We start from the raw sequence: 16790 nt of genomic DNA, 5'->3' as shown, positions 1-16790 counted from the left end.
TGACTTTAACTCTTACTTGCCTAAAAACATTTGTATTTGTAGCCCAGTAAAAGCTGAGGGGTTCAAATAAATGTAATAATAAGGTTTTTCGAATTATTGTCTAAAAATATACAAAGTTTTTTTTTATAGAAAGTTCATATAAGATGAATTTCATCCCAATTCTTCTTATGAGTTGGCAGCACCATCCCAGATAGCAGTGAATTGTTGTGAGTGTAAAGACATGGGTCATTTAAGCAACTTTGCATGCTTGAGATATTCTAAAAAGAATAAGTCTTCTTTTTGGAAAGGTCTTCTTTTCAGAAAGGGTCTATAATACCTACAACATTCTGATCAAAAAATTTTCCTAAAAAAATTTTGCTGAAAAAAAAGTCATTTACAAAATTTAAATTCATTTTTTCTCATAAACGTATTTTTTCAATTCTCAAAACAAAAATATGAATAGCCCTTACAATTTCCAACAAGTCGTCTATACATTGGAAGATGGGCACTTTTACATGGAAAAAGGTTTTCTAACAACAACTTTTTTATGTTTTCTTTGAAAAAATAACAACTGATCCTAATTTTGTTTAAAGTAAAGATAGTGATATAGTGTATTTAACAAAGTTTTAGATCATATTGAAATATGATTTGTCGAAGACGCCAACTTTCTATCTCTTAAAGTTCCTGGAATATAAGGCACTTTTGTATGAAGACTCCTGAAGATTGAAGAGATAATATTTTACTCGTAACATTTTTTGTGTGTAAATTCTCGTGTCTGACATGTTTCTGAATAGAAAAATGTTTTCAGAACATGTAAATCACGGTAATTTATACGTAAAAATGTTACGAGTTAAACATTAATGGTAATTTTTCAAAGAAAACATGAAAAAGTTGTTGTCAGAAAAAACTTTTTCTCTGTAAAGCTGCTCATCTTCCGATGCATGGGTGAATAGTTGGAAATTGTAAGTGCTATTTATTCATATTTTTTCAGAATTCTGAAAACGCATGTTATAGTTTTTCAATTAAGATTTTTCTAAAAAAGGTGAAAAAAAAATCAAAATTTCAAAAAAAAAATTCTCACACAAACTCTATCAAACCTACAAAATTTTAGTCAAAGAATGAAATTTAAGAAATTATTTATATTTTCATTAAAAAATAACAAACAAATTATTGAAAAAAATATTTTGAAAATTAAACTTCATTTTTCTCGAAAACATGTTTTTTAAAATTCTGAAAAATAGATATGAATAGCCCTTTTTGCTATAAAAGTGCTCATTTTCCGATGTATGAATTATGCAGGTATTATAGTTTTTGAGTTATAATGTTTTGTAAAAAATCAAGAAATATTTGTTGGCCCTTTCAAAAAAGTAGTTTAATTCTTTTTAAATATCTCAAGTATGCAAAGCTGCTCAAAAGACCCATGTGTTTACACCCACTACGTTCCACTGCCATCTGATATATTGCTGCCAACGGCCAGTCGAGTTGGCATGAAATTCGTCATAAACATCCTCTACTTGCTGTAAAAAAAAATATATCTGATCAATCGGTTCAAAAGATAAGCGTTCAGCCATCTCATGTCATACCGATATAGTGGTTCTCAGATTTTCGCGAAAAGCAGTATATTTGTTCTTTATCGCAAAATATAAGACCCATATTTTTTATTTTTTTCATTAGGGTGCCCATTCTTATTTTAAGGTGGTTCAACAAATCCAGTTTTTAGCCTTTTTCCCAAAAGTGAGTTTTTTTTCGAAAATTCAAACTTTTTGAACTACTGGACCGATCCAGATGATCAATATATCAAAATAAAATTAATTATTTAGTTTATTTTGAAAAAAAAAACGCTTGCCAAAAAATTGGATTTTGTTTTCGTAAATATTGATTGTTGGGGCAATACGATCAATATTTACGAAAACAAAATCCAATTTTTTGGCAACCGTTATTGGGGCAAATTGGTCATGGGGGGCAAAGTGGTCACCTGCTTGTTTGGTAGTATAACTATTGAATATAGATGGGTTTATCATTATTGATTGTATTAGTTTATCATAGTTTTCTCGGTTAATGATAGAGGACGTTATTTTTTTATATTTTTTCTTGTAAGCTGAAGCTTTTTTTACATAACACATTGTTATGTTTTTGAGTCATGATTTTTCATATTTCACTTGTTTTCAGCTCCGTTCAATATTCCTATGTAACTAGACTAGATCTATGCGACTAGAATCCAATTTTTTGTATCGATTTATGTGTCGATTAACTGAATCGGTCCAGTAGTTCAAAAGTTACGAAAATACAAAAAAATATTTTTTGGACCATCGATTGACTTTGAAAAATCATAATAAAATCATAACTTAAATGCGAAACAAATCACACTTTTGAGTTTTAGATATGTCAAGTAAAAAAATCAAAGTTTTCAAGAAGAAATATTTTTAAAAAGATAGAGCTCCTAGTCCAAAGCCATGATAACAACAACAAAAAACAAATAATATCAATAATTACGAAAACAAATTCCATTTTTTGCAAGTGTAATATTTTTCTAAGAAATACCAACTAATCGTCTTCAATTTGATGTGTCGATCATCTGAATCGGTTCAGTGGTTCAAAAATTATATTTGGAAAAAGGACCACCCTAAAATGGAAATGGGCACCCTAATAAAAAAAAAAAAAATACGTATCTAATATTCTGCGATAAAAAACAAATCTACCACTTTTCACGAATTGGATTGGCTGTATTGTTGAATATTTTAGATGAATTTACTTCAAATTTCCTAAAATTAATTTGAATATCTGCACAACAGCTTGATTCAACGGGTTATTAAAATAACATAAAAACAATCGATATATTTGAATGATAATACGGATTATGTATTGCTCCGAGAGTAGCCTGAAAGTAAACATAATCGTTCCACATAATAATCCTCAGCCCATCGTCTCCATAATAAGACTTCTTATATTCGAATCCATCTCGGTCTGGTGGAATCATAAACAATAATTTTTCCTTATTTCCGCACAATAATCAACCTCCCAAAAGATCACACCGTTGCTAACAAATGGCCACCGAAACAAAGCCGAGCTTAAATTTATGTACAAATAAAACGGAGCAGCGCCAACAAACGCAAGCACGGATCGGATCTGGAGCATAACGGAACGAAGGGAGAGGGTGGGGGAACACGAGCTGCGTCATTTCGCTGGGAAAACCGGGTCACATTTATCAGAACAATAAAACATTACTGCGAAACTCTTCCGCCAACGACGCCCCAACCGGTTCCCACTGTCCCACACGGTGACAACATGCAATGAGGGTGGTGGGGGAGAGGAGGTGGTCCCAGGGAAAGCAGCCAAATGTTGGCAATTTGAGGAGCACACCAAATTCTCTGCCTGTTTGTTACAGGAAGAAGCACACGGAAAAATGGATGGAAGCAAATATACGTGGAGCCGGTTCCGGAAGGAGTGGAGGAGGCTGGGAAGCACACGATTCCACGTAACGTTTTTCCCTTGCCTTCAGCTCATTAAATTCGCATCTTCGAGTCATTTTTCACCTCGCTGAGAGGTTGGTTACACACATTGTACGAATTATGTAATGACGCTGGAGAATGGCAAGTGGATGTGAAGAAGGAGGTGTTTCGGCGATTAAATTGTTCATTAAGGATGCTTCGCGCTCTGTCTGTTGTTACGGCGCAGGTTTCGCTTTTGGTTAGGAAATATGGGAAAATAAAAAAAATTAATGCCCCAGAGATATATGCATTGCCCCGATGCGCAACATTTCAAACTACTCGAAACATTGAACATGTTACGGCCCATAATGATAATCGATTCCAAGTAAACAAGGCGGGTGCAATAAAAACTTTCGTCGTTAGAAGTTATGATGATATCCTTGCTCCACTGTTCCGTGTATGAACGACAATTGTTAGAACATAAGCGAGCATTTCCACCTCCCAAAAAAGTTCAGTTTCGGTTGTCAGCAAGACTTGACTCGTCGACCTTCACATTTCATCACCGAGTCCTCATTATGTGTATGTGGAGCGTCTCGTTTTCGCATTTTTACGATTTCCTAATAATTTTCCGCACCAGTTGCCTCGTGCTTTCGTCTTCGTTATATTTCTTCAACTGTCGTTCTGATGTTTGCTCTTACACGAAACTTTGTATAGTTGTGTCTTCTCGCAAATCATATTCCATTCGTTCGAATGGCGTAGCGAATAAAATCATTCCATAACGATGAGAAACCATTCGTGTACTGAGCATTGGGCGCATAATTTTCTTCCGAAGCCTGTCTAATTTTCTGTCTGATAAAACACAGAAAGCAGCAGAACTTGCTGAACTTTATTGCTTGAAAATAGAATACTATTAACACTTGAGTACATAATTTACAGCTGTTTTACAATCCATGTCTCGGTAACAAATCAAGAAGAAAAGCTCCATTCAGCTAGCTGCCATAACCAGTCAGCCATTGTGCCCGTTTACACGGCACCACCCGTCTCCATCCGCTCAACCGAACAGTCAGAAGGGGTTTTAAATTATAAATACGTACATCCTGGCTGTTTGTCCTCTGAATAAAATATTTTCACAACCCCATTCGGCTCCCGTCCTCCGTCCCTGGCTTCATCACTAGTTTTATTTTCTTTCCATTCATGTTTATTCTCTTGTTTTTTTTTCTCGCAACGCTATGTAGGAATTACATTTCCACACTTTGACAGATGAAAGCTAAAGTGTGCAGTAAACGATGGGTGTGGGTGGGTGCAGCTCGTCGTGTGTCGTCGTTTTTGTCGTCGCGTTTGACTGCTGCACTCCACGGGGGCACTTGGTGATGACTCGCTCTCTCTACGGCGCGGCACTAGCCGAACGAGAAAGGTGGGATGTTGTGCTGCTGTGTGCTATTTATTTAAAATAGAAATGAGGATTTATGTTTTCCCTGTTCTCCCGTGCTGTTGAGATATTAAAATTCATATTATTGTGCTTCTGCAGTTGGTTCTGTACTTATAAGCTTATCCTTGCACTTGGCCGGATGGCCTGGAAGTGGCAATAGTGAATCGAAAGAACCCTCCAGCGGCTGAACATTCGGCCGGAGGAATTGGATAAATAATGGTACAGCTCTTTTCGTTTGTTTTCCATTGCCTTCACTAGTTTTCGAACACAAAGGACAAACTTATCTTTTTTTTCGAGGCTGGATTAAAAATTTTAAGCGTATTAGATTGTAGTGAGACAGACGTCAGAGGGAAACGAATTTGTATACCATAAGCAGCGCTGATAGCTCCACAAATTCACTGCATGTACTTACAGACCCACTCTAACGTGACACGACAACCTATAGTTTCATGTGTAGATCACATGATTTCCAACAAATAGATGGCCCTATTGTAAACTTCGGAAAAATGATGAGCTGAGCACCGCCACCCCCCGCAATGTGGTTTTGGGAGGATTTGAGCTACGTAGGAGTAGAGAATTTGGTTTTAGTAAGCGACGAGCCCCTCACGAAGTAGATGATGGTCCCACCTCATTCCCCTACAAAGGTTTGAGCAGGACAATAATTGAGTTACTGTATTTCTTTATTACATCATACTAACCAGTGAACACATCAAATTGAAAAGAAAACGGACTGGTTATCCTGCAGACATAGATTACTAATCGAAAAAACAATTCAAGCCTTTATCTAAAGTATTCATTCCATGGCATGTCGAGAGAATTTCCAACCCGGGAAGACCCTAGGCCGATCGGGAATTGAACCCAATGCCTATGTCAGTATTAGCCATGAATTTACAAGGGAAATCCCGCTTTATCAGATCCCCGGCCACGGCCTGCAATTGCGATCGTTTCCGAATTCTAGTAGCTGAGCAAACCCAAGCCTAATTCTAGTCGATACTTCAGGCCCATTACTTTACATATCCCAAGGCATGTCAAGAAAATTTCCAACCCGAAAAAATCCTTGACCGATCAAGAATTGAACCCAATACCTATGTCAGCATTAGCCTTGAATTTACAAAGGAATTCCCGCTTCACTGGATACCCGACAACGGTCTGTTAATCGTTTTCGAGACCAGACAGCAGAGCCTAATTGCTGGCGATACTTCAGGTCCTACATTCAACTTGGGGTATAAACGTGTCAACCTTAATATGCAATGAGATCCGCCACAACACAGAAAAGTATTGATATAATTATCTGTTGATAAGTTGAATTTACAAGTATTCCGATTGAGCTATCCCTAGCTTACCTCAGGTTTCCACATTAAACCCCTTGGAATGACTTGGTTTTATTCGATCAAATTCTTTTGCTTTTGTTCAATCTCACGTTTCTCTATGTTTGCCAACGCTCGCGGGCTCAAACTATTGCAGACTTCACAATTATTTTTGAAATTTAACTGAATAACTAAGATAAATATAAAAGCAAAAAAAATACCATCATCACCATAATTATGACATGACTATGGTGATGATGGGTTTTATACGTCGTAGATAAGGATAGTAGAACTTCCCTAACCTCTCAAAGAACACAAAAAATTAGAAAAAAAAACATTGTGATTGTGCACACTACTTTATTAGTGTGAGTTATTTTGTGTACGATTCAAAAAATAACTGTGTCCAAGATACGACCACATTATTAACGTAGAACTACGAATATATTACATTCAATTCACTTGTTTGTCATTTTCGATATTTTCTTAAGGTGGCCGTTAACTGTTTGTACGAAGCTCAAATATCAAACGGAACCAAATTTGGCATGTGGAGGTTCTAGGGGACAAGAAATGTTTGCATTGTGATACGACTTTCCTCCCCCTCTCTAAGGGGGGCTGCCATACAAATGAAACACAAATTCCTTTCCTGTAGGGAAGACACATGTTTTTCGCAAGTGATTGAAAAATCTTGGGTCTGGGAATTGGGTCTGAAAAGAATTTGATATTATAATGATGAGTTCTGGTAGAAGTACAGGCAAACTTCGATATAACGTACCCTCGTTCTAACGTACCCTCGATATAACGTCACTCGATACAACGTACATTTTACATCGATATAACGTACACATCTTTAAAGTCCAAAGGAATAATATTTTAAATATTTTTTTTTCTGAAAGAATAATAAATTATCTGTATTTTGATACTAAACCTTGTTGTGTGCCTTCAACCAATCCCGAAATACAACTGTTTTGTGATTCCGGATTCAAACATCATGAGAAAGGTTGGCTTTGTCTTCTAGTTAAATTTAATCATTAACCTCATTCACACAGCAACACAATATAGTAATATAAGCTACATTTCTGTGTTTTTTTTTATTATGCTTCGATATATTATAATTTATAGTAAAAAGTAAAAAGTAATATGTAAAGGATCAAATTTAATCAATGAACAGTTCTGCTTTTGAATGTTCACTTAGTAAGAAAACGTGAATGTTTGAAAGTATTTTATTTTAGGTGAGACGAAGTTTGCAGGGTCAGCTAGTAACGTATAAAAATCGTCTGATGCAACGTGATATGTTATTCATTGTTATTATTATATAGAGTTATGGCACTTCTCAGCATTGAGCTGGAATATTCACCTACCCCCGGGCTTCTTAAATGCCAAAGGGGGATTAGGCTCTGTGGTATCTTTTTTTTTTCTTTTTTTCTCTTTATAATAGTGTCTGCACAATCATCGTGTTCTAATTATGGTGATTCAGGAACCGTCGCACTATGTTACACGTTCCAAGAATCACCGCTTTCTGCATAACCGCAAGCTGCTCTGTTACTTGCAGCTCCTCCAATGACTGCGTGAGAGAGTGTGGAACTAAATCAGTAGCAGAGATCACTACTGGTATAATACGGATGCCTTTCAAATGCCACATTTGTTTTAGTTCTTCTGCCAAGTCGTGATACTTGGTTATCTTGGCAGCAAACGTAGATTGTAGATTGTGGTCTAACGGTACTGCAATGTCTATTATCAGCACTTCTATCTTATTTTTATCGTAGACCACAATATCAGGGCGATTAGCTGGTATTCGGACATCCGTAATAATCTCGCGATCCCAGTACAACTTGTAGCAGCTATTTTCCAAAACCGGATCCGGAATATACTTGTAGTAGGGTACCAACTGATTTACCAAGTTGCGTTTTGATGCTAGCTGTTGATGAACAATCTTGGCAACCGAGTTGTGACGATTGAGATAAGCTGATTCGGCTAGCGCTCCACAGCCGGCTATGACGTGTTCTATCGTCTCTCCTACTTTATTGCACTTTCTGCAACAGTCAACAACGTTTTCGTGCAAGATGTACTTCCGGTAGTTTTTGGTCGCTATTATCCGGTCCTGGATGGCTACCATAAACCCTTATTATTATTATTATTATTATTATTATTATTATTATTATTATTATTATTATTATTATAGAGTTATGGCACTTCTCAGCATTGAACTGGAATATTCATCTACCCACGGGCTTCTTGAATGCCAAAGAGGGATTAGGCTCCGTGGTATCTTTATAATACTGTCTTCACAATCATCGTGTTTTAATTGTGGTGATCAGTCTACCGAAAACACTTACACATTCTATAGGATGTACACATTTGAAAACTCCATGTTTTTGTTTGAACTCAAACATGATTTCCGCTAGTGTTGAATGTCTATCCCAAACACGAACAATGATACACAAACATAAACATGTGTGAACAAACACGATGTTAATAATTCACTAGCTGACCAGGCAAACTTCGTCCCACCCAAAACTTTTTTTTTGTTATCAATATCTTCAAATATTCAGGTTTTCTTACTAGGCGCAAGTTCATGAGTCCATTCGCAGAACTGTTCATTGTTTGATCTTCTAATCGATCCCGTTGAATTTACCTTTAACTAAAAACATCCTAGTACTTCTACCAAAACTTATCATTATAACATCAGATTATTTTCAGACACAATTCTCGTTCAAGATTTTTCAACCACTTGCAAATAACATGTTTCTCCGTTACATGGAATAAATTTTTGATCCGGAAAATATGATAGAATAAAGGCAGACCCCTATTCTATGTCTATTCACCATAGAAACGTTTCGTGCCTCCTAAAAGCTTCACATGCCAAATTTGGCTCCATTTGCATGATTAGTAAGAGAGGGGCAGGAGTATCTAACCACCATAGAATCATTTTTTGCACCATAAAACCTTCAGATGCAAAATTTGGTTGCATTTGCTTGATTAATTCTCGAGTAATGTAGAAATTTGTGTTTCATTTGTGTGTTGTAATTCTACGTCTTTTCGGTTATGTCCCGGCATTACCCACCCGTCTATTTTGAGGATAAGTGCTGGTTTCTTTCGCCTTTTACTTTTACTTTTACTAAAATTTGTCAAAAAATTATAGGAGGTTGTGTTCAAGACACGACCGCATTGTTGACGTAGAACTACGCAGTAGTTGAATTCAAATCGCTTGTTTATAACTGCGGATATTATTTTATAATGCTACGAAAAATTTGAAATGACCATTCTGCCAGTTTGATCGCCCTGAATGTTTTTTTTTTATTGTAGAATCATTGGACGATAATTGTTTGATGCTCATTCTTGTGCTCGCAGAACAATACACGCTTGAAATAAGCGCAGCTATCATCCTTAGTGGAGAAAGTTCTTCTACTGGCTAGCGAAACCAAATCACATACAAAATTCCAGAACGAAATTAACGTTCTTGGTGACTAAATAAGCGAAATAAACTCTATCTGCACGCGAACCCGAATAAATTGACTTAGCGTCAGTTCAATGCATTGATGCAATGTCAAAGGCACCAACGAAGCCTTTATGATGACAGAAAACAAACAATGGTAACTGCTTGGAAAAGGCTGAATATTTGCCTCAGCAGAGATTCATTACTAATACCCTAGCGTAAATAATTCCCTCTTGCACTCCCGAAGATGCACTATTTTTACGTATTGGTTACGAAGCACGCACGTACGCACAAATATCCATATATCGATGGCTTGGAGCAACCACGATAGATACAATACGGCAGCGCAACTTATGAAAAAGGCCTTTCAGCCATCTTGGAATTTGTATGTAAACAATCTGCAATATTTTGCAATATCTTTTTTTTGCTCTTTGTGTGTGGAATTGTATTGGTGGGAATAAGAGCATTGAAAAGTTGAAAGGTAAGTCTTTTACGGTTAAAGTTAGGTTTGTAATATACTCTATCGCATTATATGTTTCAGCTCAAGAGAATAAATCGACTCTCAGTGTCGGTTGGTGATGGAGATATTTTACCCGCGTTTTGCAGCTAGAGACGTCGGTTAATCGTTCGATTAATTCAAATAATCGAATATCTGTAACAGTAATTTTATACCAAATAATGAAAAATCAAGGTATGAATACATCGAATAATTATCAAAGTAATCGCGATTAATGAAAAAGGGAACCATTTTTTTCAGAAAATTCAGTGCAAAATTTGTTTAACCGTCATGGTGTTTCGTCGAAATTCATAGAATATGCTAAATCATTTACGGTAGAAGCTTGATTCCTAGGTGGTGGAGGAGACTGGGAAGAAGAATTCAGGGTCTGCAGGAGTAAAATGCGAACTTGAAGAAGGTGGTCTCAGCTCCCGTTCTAAAATAGTAGTATTCAAATTCAGAGCGCCGAGGAAAAAATACCATACTAGTGATCAATGATTCTATGACCAAGCAGAGATATTCAAACAAATCAGCTATTTCAACAAACAACATTCGAAGAACAGATAATTTTGAACAGCCAAAATTTTGGTTGGTGCAAATAAATTGCATGTCGGACTCGACTAATATCGACAGACTCGATAATATGTGATTCGATTATATACAATTTTGAACTTGATTATATACAGTTTGGAAAAAAATATTTTTTTTTTATATTTTAAGTATGACTTATTTCAAGAAGGAAGGTAACCTTTTAACGATAAGGTGAAATTTAAGTGGCTATTACATGTACAGTGGGGTGAAAATCGTCATTTTTGAAAATTATGCTTGAGTTTTCACCAGTCATATCGTTATATAGTTATTGCAGCCAAATTAAAAAAGCCGAAGTTGGGTGTCAAAAAACAAATTTTAGAGAGCTTTAATTTAATTGATAGAAATGATCTAGTTCAATATAAATTTTTAGGATAAAATTAATAATAACACATTAAATATTATTAACTTTCAAGTTTTCCACTTCCAAAATGATAAAATCCACTAATTTAGATGTTCCACTACTATATCCTGTACAAAATTTCTCATATTTCAAATGGAAGCAACAGTAGTTTTTAAAGTAGAGCCAGTTTGAGGCAACAAGTCCGAAACAAAAAAAAATAGTTCTATAACTATTTCATTGTTGAAATTCGAACATATGCGTAGAAGGATTTTTATTCATCAAATATGCTCGTCTATTACCTCCTGAAAGAATCTGGATAAATTTATTTTTTTTCATGCGAGAAAGGTATTTTCTGACTTTGAGGGGGTGAATCAAAAATCAAATTCCTCTTTTATATTCAAGAAATGAAAAAAACATACAAAAAACGATTAAAAACTTTTTTCTGACTCGATTATATACAGTGAAAAGGAATCAGAAACTATATATAATAGAGTCCGCCCTGTATTGTGCATCATTTTCATGGTGTGCTCTTTTTTCAATCATCCTCAAAAAATCATGAACTTCAAAATTATGACATATTTTTTTTATCATAAATGTCTGTTTGTTTTGATTACAAGAAATAAATATTCGTTCGATTAATCGAATACTGAAAGACAATTATTCGAATCAATCGAATATATAAAAATCACCCCACGATTAATCGACAATCGAATAAACGAAAAATTTAGACATCTCTATTTGCAGTCAAATCCCTTCCCACAATCCTCTGTATATTTATACCGTTTCCCCTCGCGCACTTATTGACCACACGGTCACACCTTTATTCTACACATCTTGGGAGCAACTAAATATACACACACACTTATCTCTGCTTTGCGCTCTTTTCAACAGAAGCCATTTCTGTTAATATTGCCAGTCTAGATGTCATCCTTGGTGGAGAGAGTTTTGCTACCGTCATGTGAAACTAAATCACAGACAAAATTCCAGAACATTTATTTTCTTGGTGAGCTGATAATAGCCTAATTCCCCACACATTTGTGTAGCACAAAACATTAATGCAATGGCGTCAGTTTGATGCAATAATTGCAATGCCAGAGACAGCAGCGAAAAGTAATTTGGTCGCGTTCACAGCGCAGTCTGAAACGAAGACATGTGAAGGCACAAAACAAGGAAGAACAAGCAATGTTCATTGTTTCGGATATAGAACGATACTGAAAGTTTCCTTTCCTTGTTGAATTAAAGAGACTTTAAACTTATTCAGTTCATTCGTCTCTAGCCTTCAAAAAGGCCCTCTTTTCTTCCCTCATATTACTCCTCCACCCCCATTGCCTTGAGAAAACCATCCCTCGACGTCCAGCTCTCCCAGCAACGGTATTGTCCAGTCGGTGTCCTCACGAAGAAAATGAATTTTGCCTCTTTTTTTTGCATAAAATTTATTTCATTCAAAACATCTTAGTAGAATCTATAATATATACATAACAAGTGATTTAGCTTATTAGCTCTTCAACTTTGTACTTTTTTTTCTCAGTTAGAAGTTATTTGTAAGTGAAGCACATCGCATATATTTTCTCCATTGCACTAGTTAATAGTTTTGTTTACTTGAAATAGAAATTTGATAACCTACCTAAAATTTAATACCATACTTAGCCTAGTTACCAATACAGGTTGTTGATAATTGTTTGTTCCGAGTGCAAGCAGTCCTCTCGAAACTTATTCAATATGGTGGCGAATCTGGTTTCCAGTGTTTCAACCCCAGCCAGATCATGGACCTCTGATGTTCTCGTCCAGGGGGGAAGCCCGAAAATGACCCTTAAATTTTGAGGAATTTGTTTTGGATTCGTTGGAGTTTGAGCCGATGCGTCTGGGCACAACTGCTCCAAATAGGCATGCCATACTCAATCATCGGTAAGATGATTTGTTTGTAGACAGCAAGTTTGTTACTCAGACACAGAGAAGACTTTTTATTAATAAGTGTGTATAATAATCTGATCATTGTACCACACTTACTCTCAATTTAATTGATATGTTGTCTGAATAACAACTTACTGTCTAGGGCAGTGGAGTTCAACCTTTCTTTTAGAGGGGCCACAAACACATGTTAGGTATGGTGTTACGGGCCACATAACAAAAAAAAGTGCTACGACATTGTAACTGGCGAGAAAAAAAACACTATATAAATCAAGAATGAAACTCTTTAGTACAAACATTGGTAGAACGGACAAGGGTCAATGAATACATGCTTTAAGTGAGTGAGGGACGCGGACTTTCACCAATATTTATAGATTACTAGCTGTACCCTGCCACGCTTAGCTGTGGCACATTGTGGTTGTATGGTTGAGTTGAATTTTTCATTTTTTTTTATGTTGTAACAACAATCCTAGATGTGTTTGGTTGTTTTGTATATTGTATCATAGTTTGAGCTCAATCGGTTCCGTACTTTTCGAGTTTTTAAGGCGCACACAAACGACCAGAACTTTTTTATGTATTGAGAAATAGATGAGGGAAATCGATAAATTTTAAATCACTTCGAAACACAATTTCAATTCATGATTTTGTCAAACACGTGGAAAAAGGTTGTTTCCATCATATAGAACACATATTCATTGCTGAATAGTCGATTTTCAATAGAAGCTCAATTTCAGAAACGCACTCTGGTCATATATAAAATCATTTTTCTTCCAATTTTCCAATTTTTTATGCCGTAACAACACTCCTTGAAGTGGATTGTATATTGTGTACAACTTTGAGCTCAATCAGTTCCGTACTTTTCGAGTTTTTGACGCGTACACAAACGAACAGAACATTTTTATATATATAGAGATTGTGTATGAGTTTCAAACTTCATACACACCAGATGGGCCACCCAGAAGAGCCCGGGCCACATGCGCTGGTCTAGGGTGATGCCGAGATATTTTACTTCATTGGACCAGTTTACTGCATTTCCTAGACTGATCCTGAGGTTAGCAGGCGGAACAAGTCGCGGGGATTTCGAGTATGAAAAAATGATAGTCTGGGTTTTCGCCGCATTCACACAAATTTTCCAGTTGTTGTAGTATTCACACAGGACATCAAGGCCCCGCTGGAGTTTTGCTGTCAGAGCAAGTGTTATTCGTCCCTTATAGATAATAGCCGTATCATCTGCGAACAGAGATAATTGGCCATCATCTGGGAAGTGAGGAATATTTGACGTGTATATGTTGAACAGCAGGGGTCCCAGGATGCTGCCTTGGGGCATCCCTGCAATGATGTTCAGTTTCTCTGAACAGACATTGTTCAGCGAGACCTTGAATGCTCTGTCTGAAAGGTAGTTTCTGATTATTTTAATAAGAAACACTGGAAAATGTAGCTGATGCAGCTTCAACACCAGACCATCATGCCAGACATTGTCGAATGCCTTTTCGACATCCAACAATGCCATTGCGGTTGTTCTGGCGACTGCTATGTTCCGCCTGATGGTGTTCGTTACCCTGACGAGCTGATAGATCGTTGAACGACCTCTCCTGAATCCAAACTGCTCATCAGGGAGAACATTATTTTCTGTTGCGAAAACCATTAGTCTGGAGCTGATCAGTTTCTCAAAAACCTTGGGGAGAGCAGACAGTAAGCTGATTGGGCGATAGTTCCCAGCTGATGTTGGCCATTTTCCCGGCTTCAGGATGGGTACAACTTTAGCTAACTTCCACCTCGAGGGAAAGTAGCAAAGTTGTAGACATCGATTAAAAATCGATGCAAAATATTCGTACAGCCTGGAGCTTAAGTGTTTCGGTTCCAGGTTGAATATGTTATCAAAGGTTGATGCATCCCGATCTACTACAGTCACGGCTTCCGCAACATCAGCTTCTCGGGGACTGAGCATGGTCTGCCCAAGGCTATGCGAGCTGACCCAGCGCATTGGCTTTTTCAGCGGGGGTTATTAGGAGATCAGGACCTGGAGAACTAGGAATTAAGGGTGGGATAGGTTTAAGTTTGGCTTGAGAATTTTGGTTAATTTCCAAAAGGGACGGGAATGGGATGGGAGCTGGCTCAATTTTTGTGAGAAAATTTTATTTTTGAGGTCCAAGATTCTGGCTCGGATCACTCTGGAAAGCTGATTCGCCATTAACTTCTTCTCCAGAAGGCGAGTTCACTGAAACTGCCTCCGAAAGATATTCCGCAATCTGATAATATATTTTGTATAATCATCAATTTCGAGAAGACTATTTACACTCGGAATTAGTTGGATGTGCTGTTCTCGTGCTCTGTATAATGCCTCTTCCACAATACCAAGCGCATTGTCGATGTCTTCTGGGCATTGTAAAGGATAATCAAATGCAACTTCAGCGTCGATGGTAGTTTCTGCGCTGCAGTTTCCTTGGATCCACCTACTCACCGAGAATTAGCACCACTGGATAATGGTCGCTGCTCAGGTCATGCACCACCAACGGCTGCTGGACGTTCGCCATGTTGGTGACGAAAATGTCCAGGGTGGAGGGAACCCCGGCAGGTGAATAAAAAAGTTGCTTCCTCGGGGCTCAGGATGGTATAGTGCCACAATGAAGATCGTTGAAGAGGATTCTACCATTCATATTTCGCCGGAGATTCCCCCAGGTTTCGTGTTTGGCATTTGAATCACCAGCCAGGATGAATTTACCTCGATTTCTGGTAAGTGAGATGATATCCCGACGAAACTGGAACCGTCTCCTTCTTTCACTTGGCAGGGGCAGTACGCTACGATGATGTTGATAGGACCTGTTGTTGTAGTTAGTTCGATGCCGACGGCTTCAATGATTTTAAGATAGAAGCTCTTCAGCAAGAGAAACTTCAACCCTCGTCTCACTACTATAGCGACACCGGCCCCGCGTGAACTGGGCGATCCAGTCGGACGACGGAATGATCAGCAAGACTAAAGCTGGTGTTTGGTTTGAAATGTGTCCCGGTGATGGCTGCGACGTCAATTTTGTTGTTGCTTCGAAGAAATTCTGCGAATTCTAGCTGTTTTGCTGCCATGAAGCAGGCATTCCACGTGATAATCCTAAGGTGATGGCCGACCATACTTGAAAACAAAATTCACCATCGTTGAGACTTGGTCCTGTTTTGATTTACAGGCACGTAACAGTCGTGTGAACTCGGTGAATAGGGCACTCATTTGTTTCCAGGAATACAGATTATCGTTCTCTGTTGTTGTTGCTGTTTGGGTTTTGCCTGCGGCAATCTGGGCAAAGTTTAGCACTCCCGGGGGGCTTGGTGTTGTACCCGATGTTGATTGAGTTGACATGTTTTCTATACGGTTTGATGGTGTTATTCTTTTCCCGTTACTTGCTGTAGGAAGCGGAAGAAGTGCCAAGACTGGAATAGATCTTATAATAGACAGTACATCGACTTGACGGGTCAGAGAAACTTTCGTCTTCAATATGTTGTTGGCGGAAGCCTTCCTCCGCTTCTCAATGAATTTTGCCCGCTTAGTACATTGACGACTGGTGGACGGATGATCTTCGCCACAATGAATGCATTTTGTGGTTTCATTTTCGCTTATACATTCACTTGTGTGATGGTTTCCTCCACATGAATTGCACCGGCTAATCACAAAACAGTTCTGAGTACCATGGCCAAAATTCAAACAGTTTGTGCACTGGGTGACGTCACGATGTATAGGTCTGTATCGTTCCCATTTGACGAGGATGTGGTCAACAGATCTGAGTTCCTTAAGACTAGCCATGTTAATGGAACCTCGCTCCAAGTGTATCAGATACAGTTGGTCACGATATTTTATATTTTTGTTGCGACGGCTCTTTTTGTGTACTACCACCA

The 16790-nt window shown here is 37.6% G+C and overlaps 1 protein-coding gene and 1 long non-coding RNA gene across 2 annotated transcripts in view; one reads left to right on the top strand and one right to left on the bottom strand.

Annotated features, from left to right (window-relative positions):
- Window positions 1-16790, bottom strand: part of LOC129770874 (protein O-mannosyl-transferase TMTC1-like) — a 585978-nt gene that overhangs the window by 300154 nt on the left and 269034 nt on the right. The window lies entirely within an intron of this gene.
- LOC129770877 (uncharacterized) lies at window positions 9938-10267 on the top strand. Its single transcript, XR_008742224.1, has 2 exons — window positions 9938-10057; window positions 10118-10267. It is a non-coding gene; the product is annotated as an uncharacterized LOC129770877 (long non-coding RNA).

The sequence above is a fragment of the Toxorhynchites rutilus genome, chromosome 2 (assembly GCF_029784135.1).
Source record: "Toxorhynchites rutilus septentrionalis strain SRP chromosome 2, ASM2978413v1, whole genome shotgun sequence".
NCBI classification, from domain to species: domain Eukaryota; kingdom Metazoa; phylum Arthropoda; class Insecta; order Diptera; family Culicidae; genus Toxorhynchites; species Toxorhynchites rutilus.
The sequence above is the reverse complement of the archived record's forward strand: the minus strand, read 5'-3'. Positions and strand labels throughout refer to the sequence as shown.